The following is a 14,433-nucleotide window of genomic DNA, read 5'->3' as shown; positions in this document are numbered from 1 at the left end:
CTTACATGCGTGTCCATGGTGAAGACTTCCAGACTGTGAATGTCCGGTTCGGCTCTCCAGTACTGCGAATACTCCTGCGGTCGATGCTTCCGGACGTTTTTGTGACAGCAGTAGCATATGAGCACCACCATCATGATCACACCGCTGATCATGGCGCTAAAGCGAACCAATATAGATGATGTTTAGACGGTGCTTTTTGTGCTGGGAGGTGCCCGAGGTATGTTCCGAGGAAAAATGAGCATGGACTGCCATAAAGAGTGGATGGGCTGTGGTGGAAAAGTGAGCGATTTTCTTCCCTCCGAAGGGAGCAGAAATTCTTAAACGCGGCGAGGTATGAAACAGTCAAGACCTTTAACATCTGCTGCATTTCAACGGATAACTTTTTTATGGCGATTTAATCAAAAACTGAATTTATAATATAAACATTCTTCTATTTTGACAGATGTTTGATTCGAAAGATAACATCTTTCTTCGTTTCGCATATTTGTCGAAGAATTTTACTATGACAGGTAATTTAAAAAGCAAAAGTATCTTGCTGATGTGTAAACGCATCAGTATCAGTTGTAATAATAACTATTTAATTAACTTATTTGTCATTACTCAAGTAGCTAACAAAACGACTTTAAAATAATTAAAAATTTATTATCCATGAATGTAACAATAGTACTTTGAATTTTTCTATATTGCTGCGAAAAGTTTTTTGACTAATTTAATTTTTACGGAAACATTGTTATATTGAAATTCGTGAATTTTTTTGCAATTGTTTTCATAAAATATATGATATTAATTTATATTGTACTATTTTCTTCATTAAAAAAATATTTATACTTTATTTTAAATATAAAATATTCTTGAATCAAGGCACTTTTGCATTTTTAAGAATACATTTTTTTGTGTGTGGAATATAAATTTCACATTCATATTTTTTAATTAAATCAGATATTTTTATAAAATCTATGGGATCTTTAGGAAAGGGAAAAATTTCAATGTTCAAAGCGAGTTTCTCCTCAGAGGTATCAAATTTATCAAATGTACCAAGTTTCGACTGACAAATTCTTTTATGTTGTTCCGCACAACAACCGATAAACAATCACCGGCTATCTAAGCCAATTGAGCACTTTTGTTGTGCCTTGTACACGTGCAACGGTTTACGTATTTGACGCACAATCCGTAGGAGGATCAAGGGAGCCAAGGACGTATGTGTGTATGTGTGTTGTCCGTGCGAGGGAGGACGACGCGTCTCTTCAAAGACCGTCGGGATTAAGGCGTGTTCGTGTCCGTGAGATATCTGTCGTTTATATTTTGCAAACCGTCTGTCCGGCCGGCGCGATTGTTACTCTCACCCGCCAAGAAGTGATGTTAACGTTGCCATACAGATTCGTATCGAGGCGGCCGCCACTCTATGCCACCGGTCGTCGAGGAGGAGCCGTTATAGTCAGACGAGGCGTTACTTGCATAGCCCCGTAAGCGTTTGCTGCTGCTGCCGTTATGATGGCCGTGGGCCTTCTGCGTCGCGGTCATCACCGCTATCTTCTGCATTATCCTGTCCTCGTCGTCCTGTCAGTCAAAGCCGATCCTAATCGCGTCCCCTCTCAATTTTTAGGCAAATAGGCATCGGAACGCGGCTAATTAGTGCCGCTGGGAAATTAATTATTTCCCTTTCTTCTTTCTCGGCTTCTCAGAGTGCTACAGCTCGGTGCCTCGGCTTATTAGGCTTGCCAGAGTGATCTCGTGGTTCGAGATCGACGGTAATAATATGTCGTACGTGCTATTACCAATCGTTATCGCCAACGAAACTCAAAAGGATCTCGATCGTCCGTGTCCCACGTTCCTTGAGATTGCTGACCGTTGATCAGCGTTGGTCTTGAAAAGGAATCTATCGTTTCCGCAGACACTTCTCGTTGGAAAAGTCCACCGAATACATGCCTCCCCCTCCCCCCCGAGCACGATCGATTTCGCGTTACGATCGGTTGGATCGCTCGGGGGGAAGCCTCGTAGTCTAATCGCCACTTCAAACCTGAAACCATCGGTATTTTTACGAAATGTATGAGAAAATTTTACGTAAAAAAATTACTATGTGTACGATAGTACTATCTACTATTGGATTATAAGAAGAAATTTTAGAGAAGTATTTTATAAGTAATGTAAATACTATGGCACCACACAATTTGATGAAATATATAGTAAAAAGTTTTAACAATTCTTTTCCCTTGATTAGCGTTTACTGCTTATCATAATTTTTGACATAAAATTTTTCCGTCAGTTGAATATTTATCTTTAACTTTTATGATTTTTTTTTACAGTATTTTTAATTGCAATTGCATATAAAATTTCCGTGAGATGATTTTTTATATATAACTGTAACGAAAGAAATTCTTTAAACTGAAACTAATATTTGAACTTTTACTTTGTATTGTCTTGTTCTAATTTAAATATTAATATTAGAATTGTTGCATTATATTATGGATATAATACTGTAGCATGTATTGATTAGATGAATACTTATTATATGTATCACTGTGTAAATAAAATCGGAACTCGGATAAATCGATTTTATACTTGGGAACATAATATAGATTAATCCTCTCTGCGAAAAAGTAGTTTATAGCTGTTGCACGGAGATATACTCGCAGAAAGGTTTCGTAAGGACAAAGTGTACTTCATGACAGTGCACACAACTCCTTTCACAATCTTGAAGATTAGATCATTTTTCACAAGCGTGTTTCACATTGTCGTACGCCTTTGTCTTCTAAATATACACAGGCTTTCCTTAAACTGACTGAGAAATATTTTAATGATAAATTCTTTGTAACGTCTTAATGATTTTTAAAATAAATGGAAATTTAAATACGAGAGTCAAGGCTATATTTCAAATAGGAAAGGTTTAAAAATCATGAACGAGAGAGAGATAGAATGAGACTTTTACACGCGCATGATAAAATAGTGATAAAGATAACTTCTATGTGAAACGCTCTTGATAATAATAAAATTATTGCACAACTGTGCATTAAGAGTTTTCTTAAGTAACTATTCCTGTTTATTTCTAACAAATTTATTATACATAAAAGCAACTTAAAATATTTTTATTCAATAACTTTAATATTTTTTATGGATATTAATATCCATCAAGTGTCATTGTATTGACAAATTTAATTTAAAATTGACACAAGAGTGTTTCTGTAGATCAGTACTATGGAAACTTATTACACGTACGGCAGCTATTTTCACCTATCAACTAACGAAAATGATGAAAAATAGCATAATCCGTACGTCGCTAGTTGATTTGTGGTAGCATCTGAAGAGAACTTGGAAGGTTGCCATTTAGGCCTGTTCGGCAGAACTGAAGAAAAAGTCAATTATTTTTATTTTTTATTTATTTTTATCTAAAAAAGGTCGTGCGCTAAATTCGAAAAATTTGCTAAAAATACAAATAATTAACATTACGCGTACATAATGCAAACTATTAGATTTTACGTGTCATCTATGTAAACACAATCTATGGATCATACAAGATTCAGTTTTTATTAGTATATAAATAGTAAAAATTATGTTTCATTTTTATTTTTAATATTATATACTTTTATTTTATCAATACTAAATTAGTATTGATTAGATTGTATTATCCAATTTATAAAAAACAATTCATATTACTTGTATTAAGCTATTATATGTATATGAAAAAAATTAGTATACATAAATAATACGTGTAGACATAAATTACTGAAAATTTCAATATAGCCTTGACATATTTGTATCAAAATTTTCATTCATTCTAAAATCATTAAAATGTTACGAAGAATTGTTGATTCATTATTAGTTTATATAGACATTCTATAGAACCTTATATAAAGAAAAGTTGTCTTACATTGTACTTTACTTTATGTCGCAGTATTATGATTGGACATGACATGATAGGCATTTAAACTGACATTTAATTGCGAAAGAAAAGAAACGACAAATTCGATTCAGAACAGCACTGATAGACATCGCAACTGCGTCTCTCGCCCGTATTGTTGTCTCCGTCTAGCGGTACGCTTCAACCGTTAAACGAAAGACACTTTCGCATTGCACTTCCGTTACAGCTGATAAAATCCCGCGGATCGTGTCGCGTCACCGACAGTGTGATTCCGTGCGAAACGCCTTTTTACGAAGTCGAGTCGCGCGCTGCCGTCGCGGGCGACACGGTTTGCGCGGAATTCCAACGCTCCAAATTGAATTTCTCACTGTACAATACTCACGTAGAGCCGGGGCTCTCCCCCGACCGACCGCTCGGCTTCACGGACACCCGTCGGCAGGTTTGCTCGCGCGTGAGACGCGCGTGTCATTGTTACTCCGAACCGATCTTGGCCGATAGCTGTCAGGATTTCGTACCGAATCGTTATCAAATCTGTGCGATCTGTAAACAAACGGCATCTAATTGTGAAAGTAATTCTTTTTTAATTGATTTATGAACGTCGCATTTCCTGAATAAATCTAGGTGAGAATTGCTGAATGCATATTGGGCATTTAAATCGTGTGTCATCAATTATTTTATAATTTTGATTAACCGATGATCAAATTCTGAAATAAATAAAGAAATGAATAATGTAAGATAAAAACTTTATTTTACAGATTATATCTCTTGTCTTGTGATAACAACTTTGAAAAATTAGGTACAGCTGATGTTAATTTTTAACCAATTGATGTAAATAATAATGTAATTTTATTCTGAATTTTTATATTTTCATAAAAGAAGATTTAGAAAAATATGTTTATATATTTGGAATTATAATAACGATTAAATTATATTTTTATAAAATCTCAAGAATTTTCAAAGTCTTACTATTACCAATTTTATTACACTAAATGATATAAGATTGATAATTGATAATAAGACTAATGATTGATAAAAATATGTAAATTGAAAAAATCAATTTGAATAAGTTTTATCTCGACGTCTTTACTTTTTTATTATTTATTATTTATTAAATATTTTTTGATAAATTATTAATACAATAAATATTAGTTAATAAGTTCTTATATTTTTAATTATCGTAATTCATGAATTCAATATTTTCGAAGGCAACGATTTAAGAAATGTACAGATACAATTCAAGTTATCAGTTGTCTAAATCAAATCTTTTGTAGCATATTGCAAAAAAGTTGGTAATAAATTAATTTATTATTAGTGAATGATATTAAATATTGCAATATATACCTGAAATATCAAAGCTGTAATTTCCGTTTACTAGTATACAAATCAGTACCAAATGGGAAATGTAACAAAAAATAACATAAGTGGTACGTATTCGGCATTTTCCTTTACCTAGGCTGTGTAGTGTATATTATTTTAAATCAAATATCAAGATAATTTATCTCTGTTATTTGATGACATTTATGGATTGAGAAAATAATTTTTTAGTTTGTTTAGTTTCGGTATGAGTATGCCTAATACGAGCCGCTCGTACTTCTAGTTACTAATTGAGTTATCAACTTTGACACGATCTATCATTTTCTCAGCGGGTACATTAAGTGTTTACTTATAAGAATTTTGAACTCGTCGAGTAAACACCACAAATTTCAGAGCAAGAACGCCCGCACACACGAGACTGCACTTGTCTGCAGACAGCGTATTCCGGAATTGATAAAATAACATAAATAACACTAGTGCAACTTCCCATCGGTACTGTTTATATTTGCTTATTTCTTAGCGATAATTGAAAAAATAAATATTACCGAGAATATTTCAAGAAGAATATTCCTGGGAGTTCTTCCGCTTTCGAGGTGGCGATCAATACTAATTTTAAGCCGCCCGGTACGGATAGTTAATTTCAAGGAGGATAATCTACTTGGTGTTAATTTATTAGATTACGGCTAAAAATCGATATTTTATGTCAGCATCCGCACACAATTTGATGTGAAGAAAAAGTTTAAAATGTTATTTAAGATAATAATAATAACAATAATAAAAACGTAAAATTTGAAATTGCACAATCGAAAAGTGAAGTCATCAGCAAAGGAATTCTTTAGAAATACGCGTTTTGAATTGTTTTAATTATATAAGATGTTATTTTATAATTGTCTTAGTTTTACAATACAATTTAAATATTAGTAGTTTAGTTATTACATTAACACATGAACTTAATACTGCGGACTTAACATGTTCTTGTACCGTTTGCTTCGAGGACTTGTGTCTGATTATCGATCTGCCAACATTGTAACGTGAACTTTAAAACTTGCTGATTCCTTGCGTTTACCACTATAAAGTGTGAAACTGCTGATAAAATCGGTAAACGTATCGATCCTTTTTTTTTTTGCTCCGGGCACAAACACGTGTGAACTTTTGATACTTTTTTTTTACGTGTCGAAACTGCATAAGGGTGACTGGAAAATTTGCAATCTGTGTTTCCCTGTCCCGCCTCGCGATACTCATTCTTCTTTCTTTTTTTCCTTTCTTCTTTGCTCTTAGCGGTATCCACGTTTTTGCCCAGCGCGTTAATGAAGCTACAACCGGACGTGGTAAACTGCACGAAGTAAACTTGCGTAAAAAGATTTACTGTCTCGCGAGTATTTCTTATACAGTTAAGTTCAATTGCAATTTCGTTTTCCTAGTTAACTTTTACTAAGGATGTTACGTAAAGATCATAACTTGCTTATTTAGCTTTTAATTAAAGTGACTCGTGTTAAGATGACCTGTTACAATTTGCGCTATTTTTTATTTAAGCTAGTTTTGGATTAATACAATGAAATAAATGCTCGAAGAAATATCTTGTGCCACGAAATAGACACATAGGTAATAATGTCAAATCACGTGTGGAAATTTATCTAGGCATGCCTTATTTAATATTGGCCCCATACGGGCGTTACTTAGGCATCCAAAATAAAGGTTTTTTGGACTGAAACCTATTCAGGGTCTATTCAGGGTCTATTTAGGATATTTGAACTTGGGCTTGCCTGAATTGGGCCTGGTTTAAATTTACAACTTTTTCCCCAAGACTCACAGTTAGGTTACAGTCCGTATAGGACCTAGTTTGAAATAGATGTTTGCTCCAAAACAGTTAGGTTTGCCTAGTTATAGCTTTTTTCTTAATTCTTATATTTTAATTATTTTAATATATTAATTGTATTAGACTTAAATATTTCAAAGTAACATACTGTTTTCCATGTCTGATAGACTGAAGTAATTAGCTAATACATTATTAATAAAATCTATTATTTTATTGAGTTTGTTGTCTTCTATGTTTGGCTTTTAAATAGATCGTAAAGAAAAACAAAAGTTTTAAATAGAATATTAATTGCAAATAACCGATATCAGACTCGTAATATGTTTTTGTAAGATTTTAAAAAATACCATTTCTGTATTACAAATACTGATATCTATTTCGATTGATTAAACGATACGATTATATGTATAATACATAATGCATAAAATATAATAAATAATTGATATATTTTAAAATTGTTGTTTTTATTTATTTATTAAATATAATAAATTGGGCAATGATATATCCTGTAATTTTGGCCCAATTTATTTTACATATATAAGCCCAACTTAAATATAATTAACCATCTAATTAACCATTTGAACGCTTTAAAGTATTAGTGTTAAATAGATTGCAATTTCCATCAAATTATTAAGGTTATGGAAAAAGATAAATTTAACAATGAAATTAATAGGTAAATAAATTAATGCTATTTATTTTTAATATATTTTGCAAAATTTAACTGCTTTTATAAATAATATAATTGCGTCAGTTTATAACATATATAGTACAGGGAAATTAGACTCAGAAACCACTGTTTCGAGAAAAAATTGTAAGAGGCACTTTTATTGCAGATTCTTAATCATACAAACATATTAAACAAAAATTCAACTCGGAAAAAATTGGGAATCGTTGTGTAAACAATGAAAAAAGGTGAAAATTTTCGTTTTTTGGCAATAAAAAAAATTTATTACTGTTAGCAAAAAACAAAAAATATAAGCTTATAGGTATTAAAAATATCTATTAAATGAGCCGTCGAACGTTCCAATTGGTTTATTTTTTAAGGAGAAAAAAATTAAAAACTGCCAAAATTTACCTTTTTTTAAATTGTTAATAACAAATGGACAAGTGATGGCAAATTCTTGTAATAGGGCTTAAATAGTAGCGGTTACTATTCTCTAAAAGTCTTAAAAATTTTAGCCCAAAACATTCATAACTTTTGACACAAAACTATTTTTTATTTAATTATTTTTTAATTTTTTAATTTTTAATTAACATTGTTTACACAATAATTATCAACTTTTTCTGAGTTGAATTTTTGTTTAATATGTTTGTATGATTTTTCCGAATAAGAATCTGCAATAAAAGTGCCTCTAAATTTTTCTCGAAAGTCTAATTTTAATTTTAATGTATTAATAAGTATATATAGACAATAAGAAGTACCCAATATCAATAAGTCAATTGGCGTAGTAGAGAGAGTACAAGTTTGTAATCCTAAGGTCCCGGGTTCAAAACCAGCAGCGGCAACGTTTTAATTTTTGAAAAATAATTTTATAAATAAATAGAAAATTATTTTTAAAAGGAAAGGAAATTAAATAAAGGAAAATTAAATAATCAAAAAAAGAAAGAAATAGATAAAAAAAAAGAAAAGAAAAGAAAAATAAAAGAAAGAAAGAAAGAAATAAAGAAAAATAAGAAAAAGAAAAGAAAAAGAAAGAAAGAAAAGAAAGAAAGAAAGAAATAAAGAATAAAAAATAAAAGAAAAGAAAAGAAAATCAAAAGAAAAAGAAAAGGAAAAGGAAAGGAAAAGGAAATAAATGGAAAAGGAAAAAATAAAATTTAAAATTAAAAAGGAAATGAAAAGGAAAAGGAAAGGAAAGGAAAAGGAAAAGTAAAAGGAAAAGGAAAAGGAAAAGGAAAGAAAAGGAAAAGGAAAAGGAAAATGAAAGGAAAAGGAAAAGGAAAAGAAAAGGAAAAGGAAAGGAAAAGAAAAGGAAAAGGAAAAGGAAAAGGAAAAGGAAAAGTAACAATGAAAGAAAATTAAAGAAGTAAAATGTAAATAAAAGAAAGAAAAATATAAGCAAATAAAATAAACGAAAAAAGTAAAAGGAAAAGGAAATGAAAGTAAAATAAAATGAAAAGAAAATAAAATGAAAAGTAAAAAGTAAAATTAAAATTAAATTAAATATTAAATTAAATTAAATAAAATAAAATAAAATTAAATTAAATTAAATTAAAATTTAAAATTAAAATTAAAATTAAATTAAAATTAAAATTAAAATTAAAATTAAAAATAAAATAAAAGAAAATAATAAAAATTTGTATTGAATTATATAAGATTTCTAGATAAGTGCTATTTTAAATAATTATAAAGAAACCTTTTGTGAATTGAACATACATTTTTTTAGGTGGACATGTAATATAAAAGAAAAGATTAATATAAAATATTTTGAGATTTTTCTCTTTATTTTGCATAAAAACAATAAAATAGATTAATAGAATAATTAATCAAATAATCAAAAATTTGTGAGATATTTTATTTCATTTTTGCATATTTTGACATAAAGTATGAAATATCTCGTAACCTATTTATCTTTGGCAACTGCGTTCTAATACTTTTATGTACAAAATAGTGAGACGAATCGATCGACGTCATGAAAGAAAGCACATTTATTTTTTTTTAAATTATGTAAAATGCAATTGCGTATGTTTTTAAAGAGGAATTATGTGTTTTCTTTAAACTAATTGATTTATCTTATTAGTTACCAAAAATGATTAATTATTTACAAGATATTTTATATTTTATATTAAAATATGTCAGAATAAAATATAAAATTTAAGTTTTTGTTAATTATACTTTAATACTTTTACATAGAATAATTAAAAGAAATTAATATATAACAAAACGTATATAATTTTTTTAAAGAAAACAATCATCTTGAAATCTCGTCTGAAGAAATATTTTTATTAGAAAAAATATGTTATAGCTATTTTTCTCGAAACAAATAATTAATATTGAATGAAAATAATTTAGATTTTAATGTATTGAAAAAATAATTTAAAACATTAACATTACAACTTTAATTGTATATATGATTAATATAAACTTTTATTTATTGAATTAATAAAAAAATTATTGCAAATTTATCATTTTTGTGTAATATTACGTATTTTAAATTTTTTGTTTAATTAGATTATATCAAATTACATTATTAATTACATAATTGAAATTAATTTATCAAAGCGAAAAGATATAAAGCCCAATTTGCTCCGATGTAGCTCATTTTAGTTGATAATAATGAATACAGCCCATACTGTCACACGATGACATCGTACGTTCCTTTATACTACGGATTAATCAATAACGATTATTAAACTTATGCTGTGACGAGGCATGGATAGAAGACTATGTTACTCGGTGGAGTAGAATCATTGCTAGCTTTTATGTCGAATTTATGCAAATTTTACGTATTTAAATTAACACGTGACGAGAATATACATGAAGTAGCGTTGCATGTATTTAAAAAATAAGATTGTTGTTGAAAACCTTCTTTTGAGATTTATAATAAGAACGTATGTCGCCTCTGTTGCAGATTCGTGCAAATGAAGGACGTTAGATGAGGAAGTTTACGAGGCTGCCTGAATTCTGTGTGCAGGTAAGGTCTATAACGCAAAGTCGTATATGAATTAATAATATCTCGGGCGTAACGTGTATAATTTAATTGCCTCATGAGATTTTATTTCTGCGTGTATGTTGATTATTTGTAACGTGAAAATTCAATAAACGCAGAGTGGATTTTTAAAATTATATTATATTTTTTTACTAATAATTTGTAAATAAATGAATGCTGATATGACATTGCATATTTGTATGATTTATTTTGATAATTTTTATTCTCTGTTACTTTTTAAAGTTTTAAATGGTATATATTAAAATTATAATTTCTAGTTGTGTGTATTATAAAATTTGTATTATGAAATTTCTGTATTATGAAATTAGTTACCTATTGTCACATTAATTTTTTGATACATATTCAATGTTCACTTAATCGGGTAGAAAATTTCCATTTGACCAGGCGGTTTTTGCCCGAAGCGAAACTAATTAATGTCTCATTAAAAGAGTATTTCATTACGTTTATCAGTTCCAACATAGTCTCATATATCGACTTAATCGAGTGTTATGGCAACCTATATCTTCTGCCTTATTCGGATCTAGAGATTATCCAGCTGCATTTAATTAAATTAACCACTCATCTATCTACTCACGATTATCTCAGGAGGTCACATCACGCAATGTACCGTTCGATGTTAACTTTATTTCTGTTTAATCATTGTATAACATCTTAAAATAGCGTTGTATCATGGTCATGTAAATATTTCCGAATGATCCATTTTTCACAGATTTTATCTAAAGTATCAAGATACCTATTTCAAATACACGATAAAAAACATTTGTGTAAAAATTTTCCCGTGTAAAAAGTTTTGTGTTAAATTTTTAATACAGATGTGTTAATTTAACATATATTGTGTTAGTTTAACACAAATTTTTTACTGTGCAAGTATTATTGCTGCATTAGTACACTCAATGTTTTCATCCATAACAGCAGTTGAGCTTTAAGTGGTGATAGTTATTAGAGTTATTTATAATCAATATGAGAAATTCTTTAATTTTCTTTGCTTTCTAAGTGTCAATGTTGTACATATATACGTTTCAATTGCTTGCACGCTAATCGACGACCTTGGCTCATATCAGCTGTGCAACGTAGGAGTCTAATATATTCTCACGGCATAGTTAAGGCCGTGCTTTGTCGTTATGGCATGCATGCATGCATGCATCTGCTGATTAAACCTTTCACAAGAATTAATAATTACTCAAGGTTGTCGAATTTTTTCGATATTGATCGTAATGTTCTGACGATGTGCACATACCTAATCTGTCATTATTTATGACGATGAAAATTTTAAGTATTTATTTATTTAATAATTTTTTAATTTTTTACTCAGTATTGCTCTTTTTTTAAAAAAAACATTTTGTACACGCAACTTTGTATTACAATACACACTTGGACAAAATTTTTTTTTTAACTTAAAATTGTAGTAGTTATTGGAACAATTACTATGTTCTTAATAAAATTTAGTAAAATGTAATTAAAGGCTTAGTAAAGTTCTCTGCAGTTGTTTCATAACTAAGGACCGACAAAATTTTCAGTCAGTTACGGTTACGGTTTTATAAAATATGTCATTGTACCGATTTTGATTTCTTAGCTAATAAAGAGAATTAGAACTGTTTAAATTAAGAGATTTTTTTCGGTTATAATTATGATCTTTTTACAATTATTTTGTTTTATATTTTTTATTGTTTTATTAAATAATTTAATTCTTTATACCCTTTTATATTTCTATCTATTTAATCTGTACACATATAAAGGCGAGAAAAATAATAAATGTAGGATAGAGATGTAGGATAAAATAATTTTTAAAAAATATATATGTATAAAGATTGAGAAGAACAATATAAAATGTACTACTTATTTTATAACATATACTGATTATGTTCTTATATTTTGTAAAATACTTTTTAACATTTTGTTTTATTACAGAATTGAAACTTGAACATTTTCTTCTATTTTGAATGCTTTATGAAATTAATATTAATATTTTAATTCTTTTGGATTAATACTCCAATATGTAATTCCGTAATGGTTATAATAAATGTTTTCTAATTAGTTAAGAGACATAATTGATACATATTATGTTGTGAATTATTTTAGCCTTGTTGTTGTTTGTCAATGTTAACCAAAAATGAAATGATTCACTATATTGCATTGTGTCATTTGTGACTCTTGTTGAAAAACGGCCTGTATTTATAATGTGAGCTCATAAATAAAAATAATAAATTATAAATTAAGAACTGACAAAACTAAACCAAACTAATTTTATATTCTTTCAATTATGAACCTTGTAAAATTTTGATTTACGGTTTACAGTTTTGATTCGATTATAGAAAAGGTTATTAATTAGTTTCGATTCTGGTTCGAGTTCCCTGCCCACGATTATTATTTTGAAGGTAAATTCTCTGTTTGTGCAAGGAAAAGGTAATAATTATCGTTTAAAGATTATTACGGTATATCGTTAAGCACCGTATCATTACATATCATAAATTGTATGATGAAATTATGCGGGTTTTAGACGTTGCTTTGAGAGACATGTCGAGACACCTGCCGAGTACTCGTATTAATCGTATAGCATTCGTAACGCATCCGTGCTTTTGATCCACTTCTTCTCTTCAGGTCAAGCCGCTCACGCTAATGCAAATTCTTGTTGCATTCGCAGATGGATTCTCGGCAATATCCTGAATTCGTCATTAATATTATTCGAATCTTGCGCTTCCGCTTTTTTTTAATTACCAAAAATAAATTATTTTTAGTCTCTCTCTTTCTCTCTCTCTCTCTCTCTCTCTCTCTTACACACACACACATTTTTAAACTAGCTTATCTAATACTTAAAAAACAAATCTCAGTATTAGACGAAAAGCGATATTTTTATAATCATTCACAATTTCTGCCAATTTTTCATCTTTTTCATTTTTTTGGAGGGCCAACGTCAACAATATCAACTAATCTTTTCAGTTAAAGAAAACTCCTTGTCTCTCGCGGGCCGTTTTGCTCCTTTACGGCGACATTTAGCATTAGCTATAGCCAAACTAAAGTCGCAACTGCACAGCATGCAGAGTCTCTACTTTCGCAACTTTTCCGAAGGCTTTGGAGCTCTCAAATTATTCACCGGAATGCCTCTATATCGGGATTACGACAACGCGGATTTTGTCGGACGGCGGAAGACGCGCATTTGCGAGGCAACGTCTACTTTCGATATTCCGCCGAATTGTTCCGGAATATGCTCGCATTATTGGCGCCGCGTTGATGCTCGTGCGCGCATGTCGATTACTTGTTTTGCTCGTGAACATGTCGAGACGTGACAGTTGTTACTGCGACGCCCCGTCGCATACTTTTACAACACGCTATATCTGGTAGGATCGATGTCGGCGGTGGCTGAAATATCTAGAGCACGCCGGATATTACGTACTGATATTACCAGCGTTAAGCGTCGTCACCTAAGCCTTCCTTTGCGCCACAGTCGAATTATAGGATGTGATAATATAGAGAACGAGGGGAGGAGAGAAGGGATATCCGCATAATTTCGCTAATTAAAATTAATTTGCTTCTCCCGTGTGACAGCCACCGTTTGGCACTGATATCACACTGAGAAAATAGTGTTTAGTGTTTGTGATTAATAATTACATGGTAAAATAATTAATAATTGTAATTAGTAATAAATAATAATTGTAATTAAAAGGTCCATTTTTATAATTATTGCTGCTATCATGTCAGTAATAATAATCTCGCGTTTATAGTTCTATATTAACTATGAAAAAATTGACTACTATACATGATATATTTAAATATTAATATAA

The 14,433-nt window shown here is 30.0% G+C and overlaps 1 pseudogene; it reads right to left on the bottom strand.

Annotated features, from left to right (window-relative positions):
- Nucleotides 1–5: 5 nt before the first annotated feature.
- Nucleotides 6–1,692, bottom strand: LOC118648806 (annotated as a pseudogene).
- Nucleotides 1,693–14,433: the final 12,741 nt, after the last annotated feature.

This window comes from Monomorium pharaonis, unplaced genomic scaffold (genome assembly GCF_013373865.1).
Source record: "Monomorium pharaonis isolate MP-MQ-018 unplaced genomic scaffold, ASM1337386v2 scaffold_715, whole genome shotgun sequence".
NCBI classification, from domain to species: domain Eukaryota; kingdom Metazoa; phylum Arthropoda; class Insecta; order Hymenoptera; family Formicidae; genus Monomorium; species Monomorium pharaonis.
This window is presented reverse-complemented; position numbering and strand designations above follow the sequence as displayed.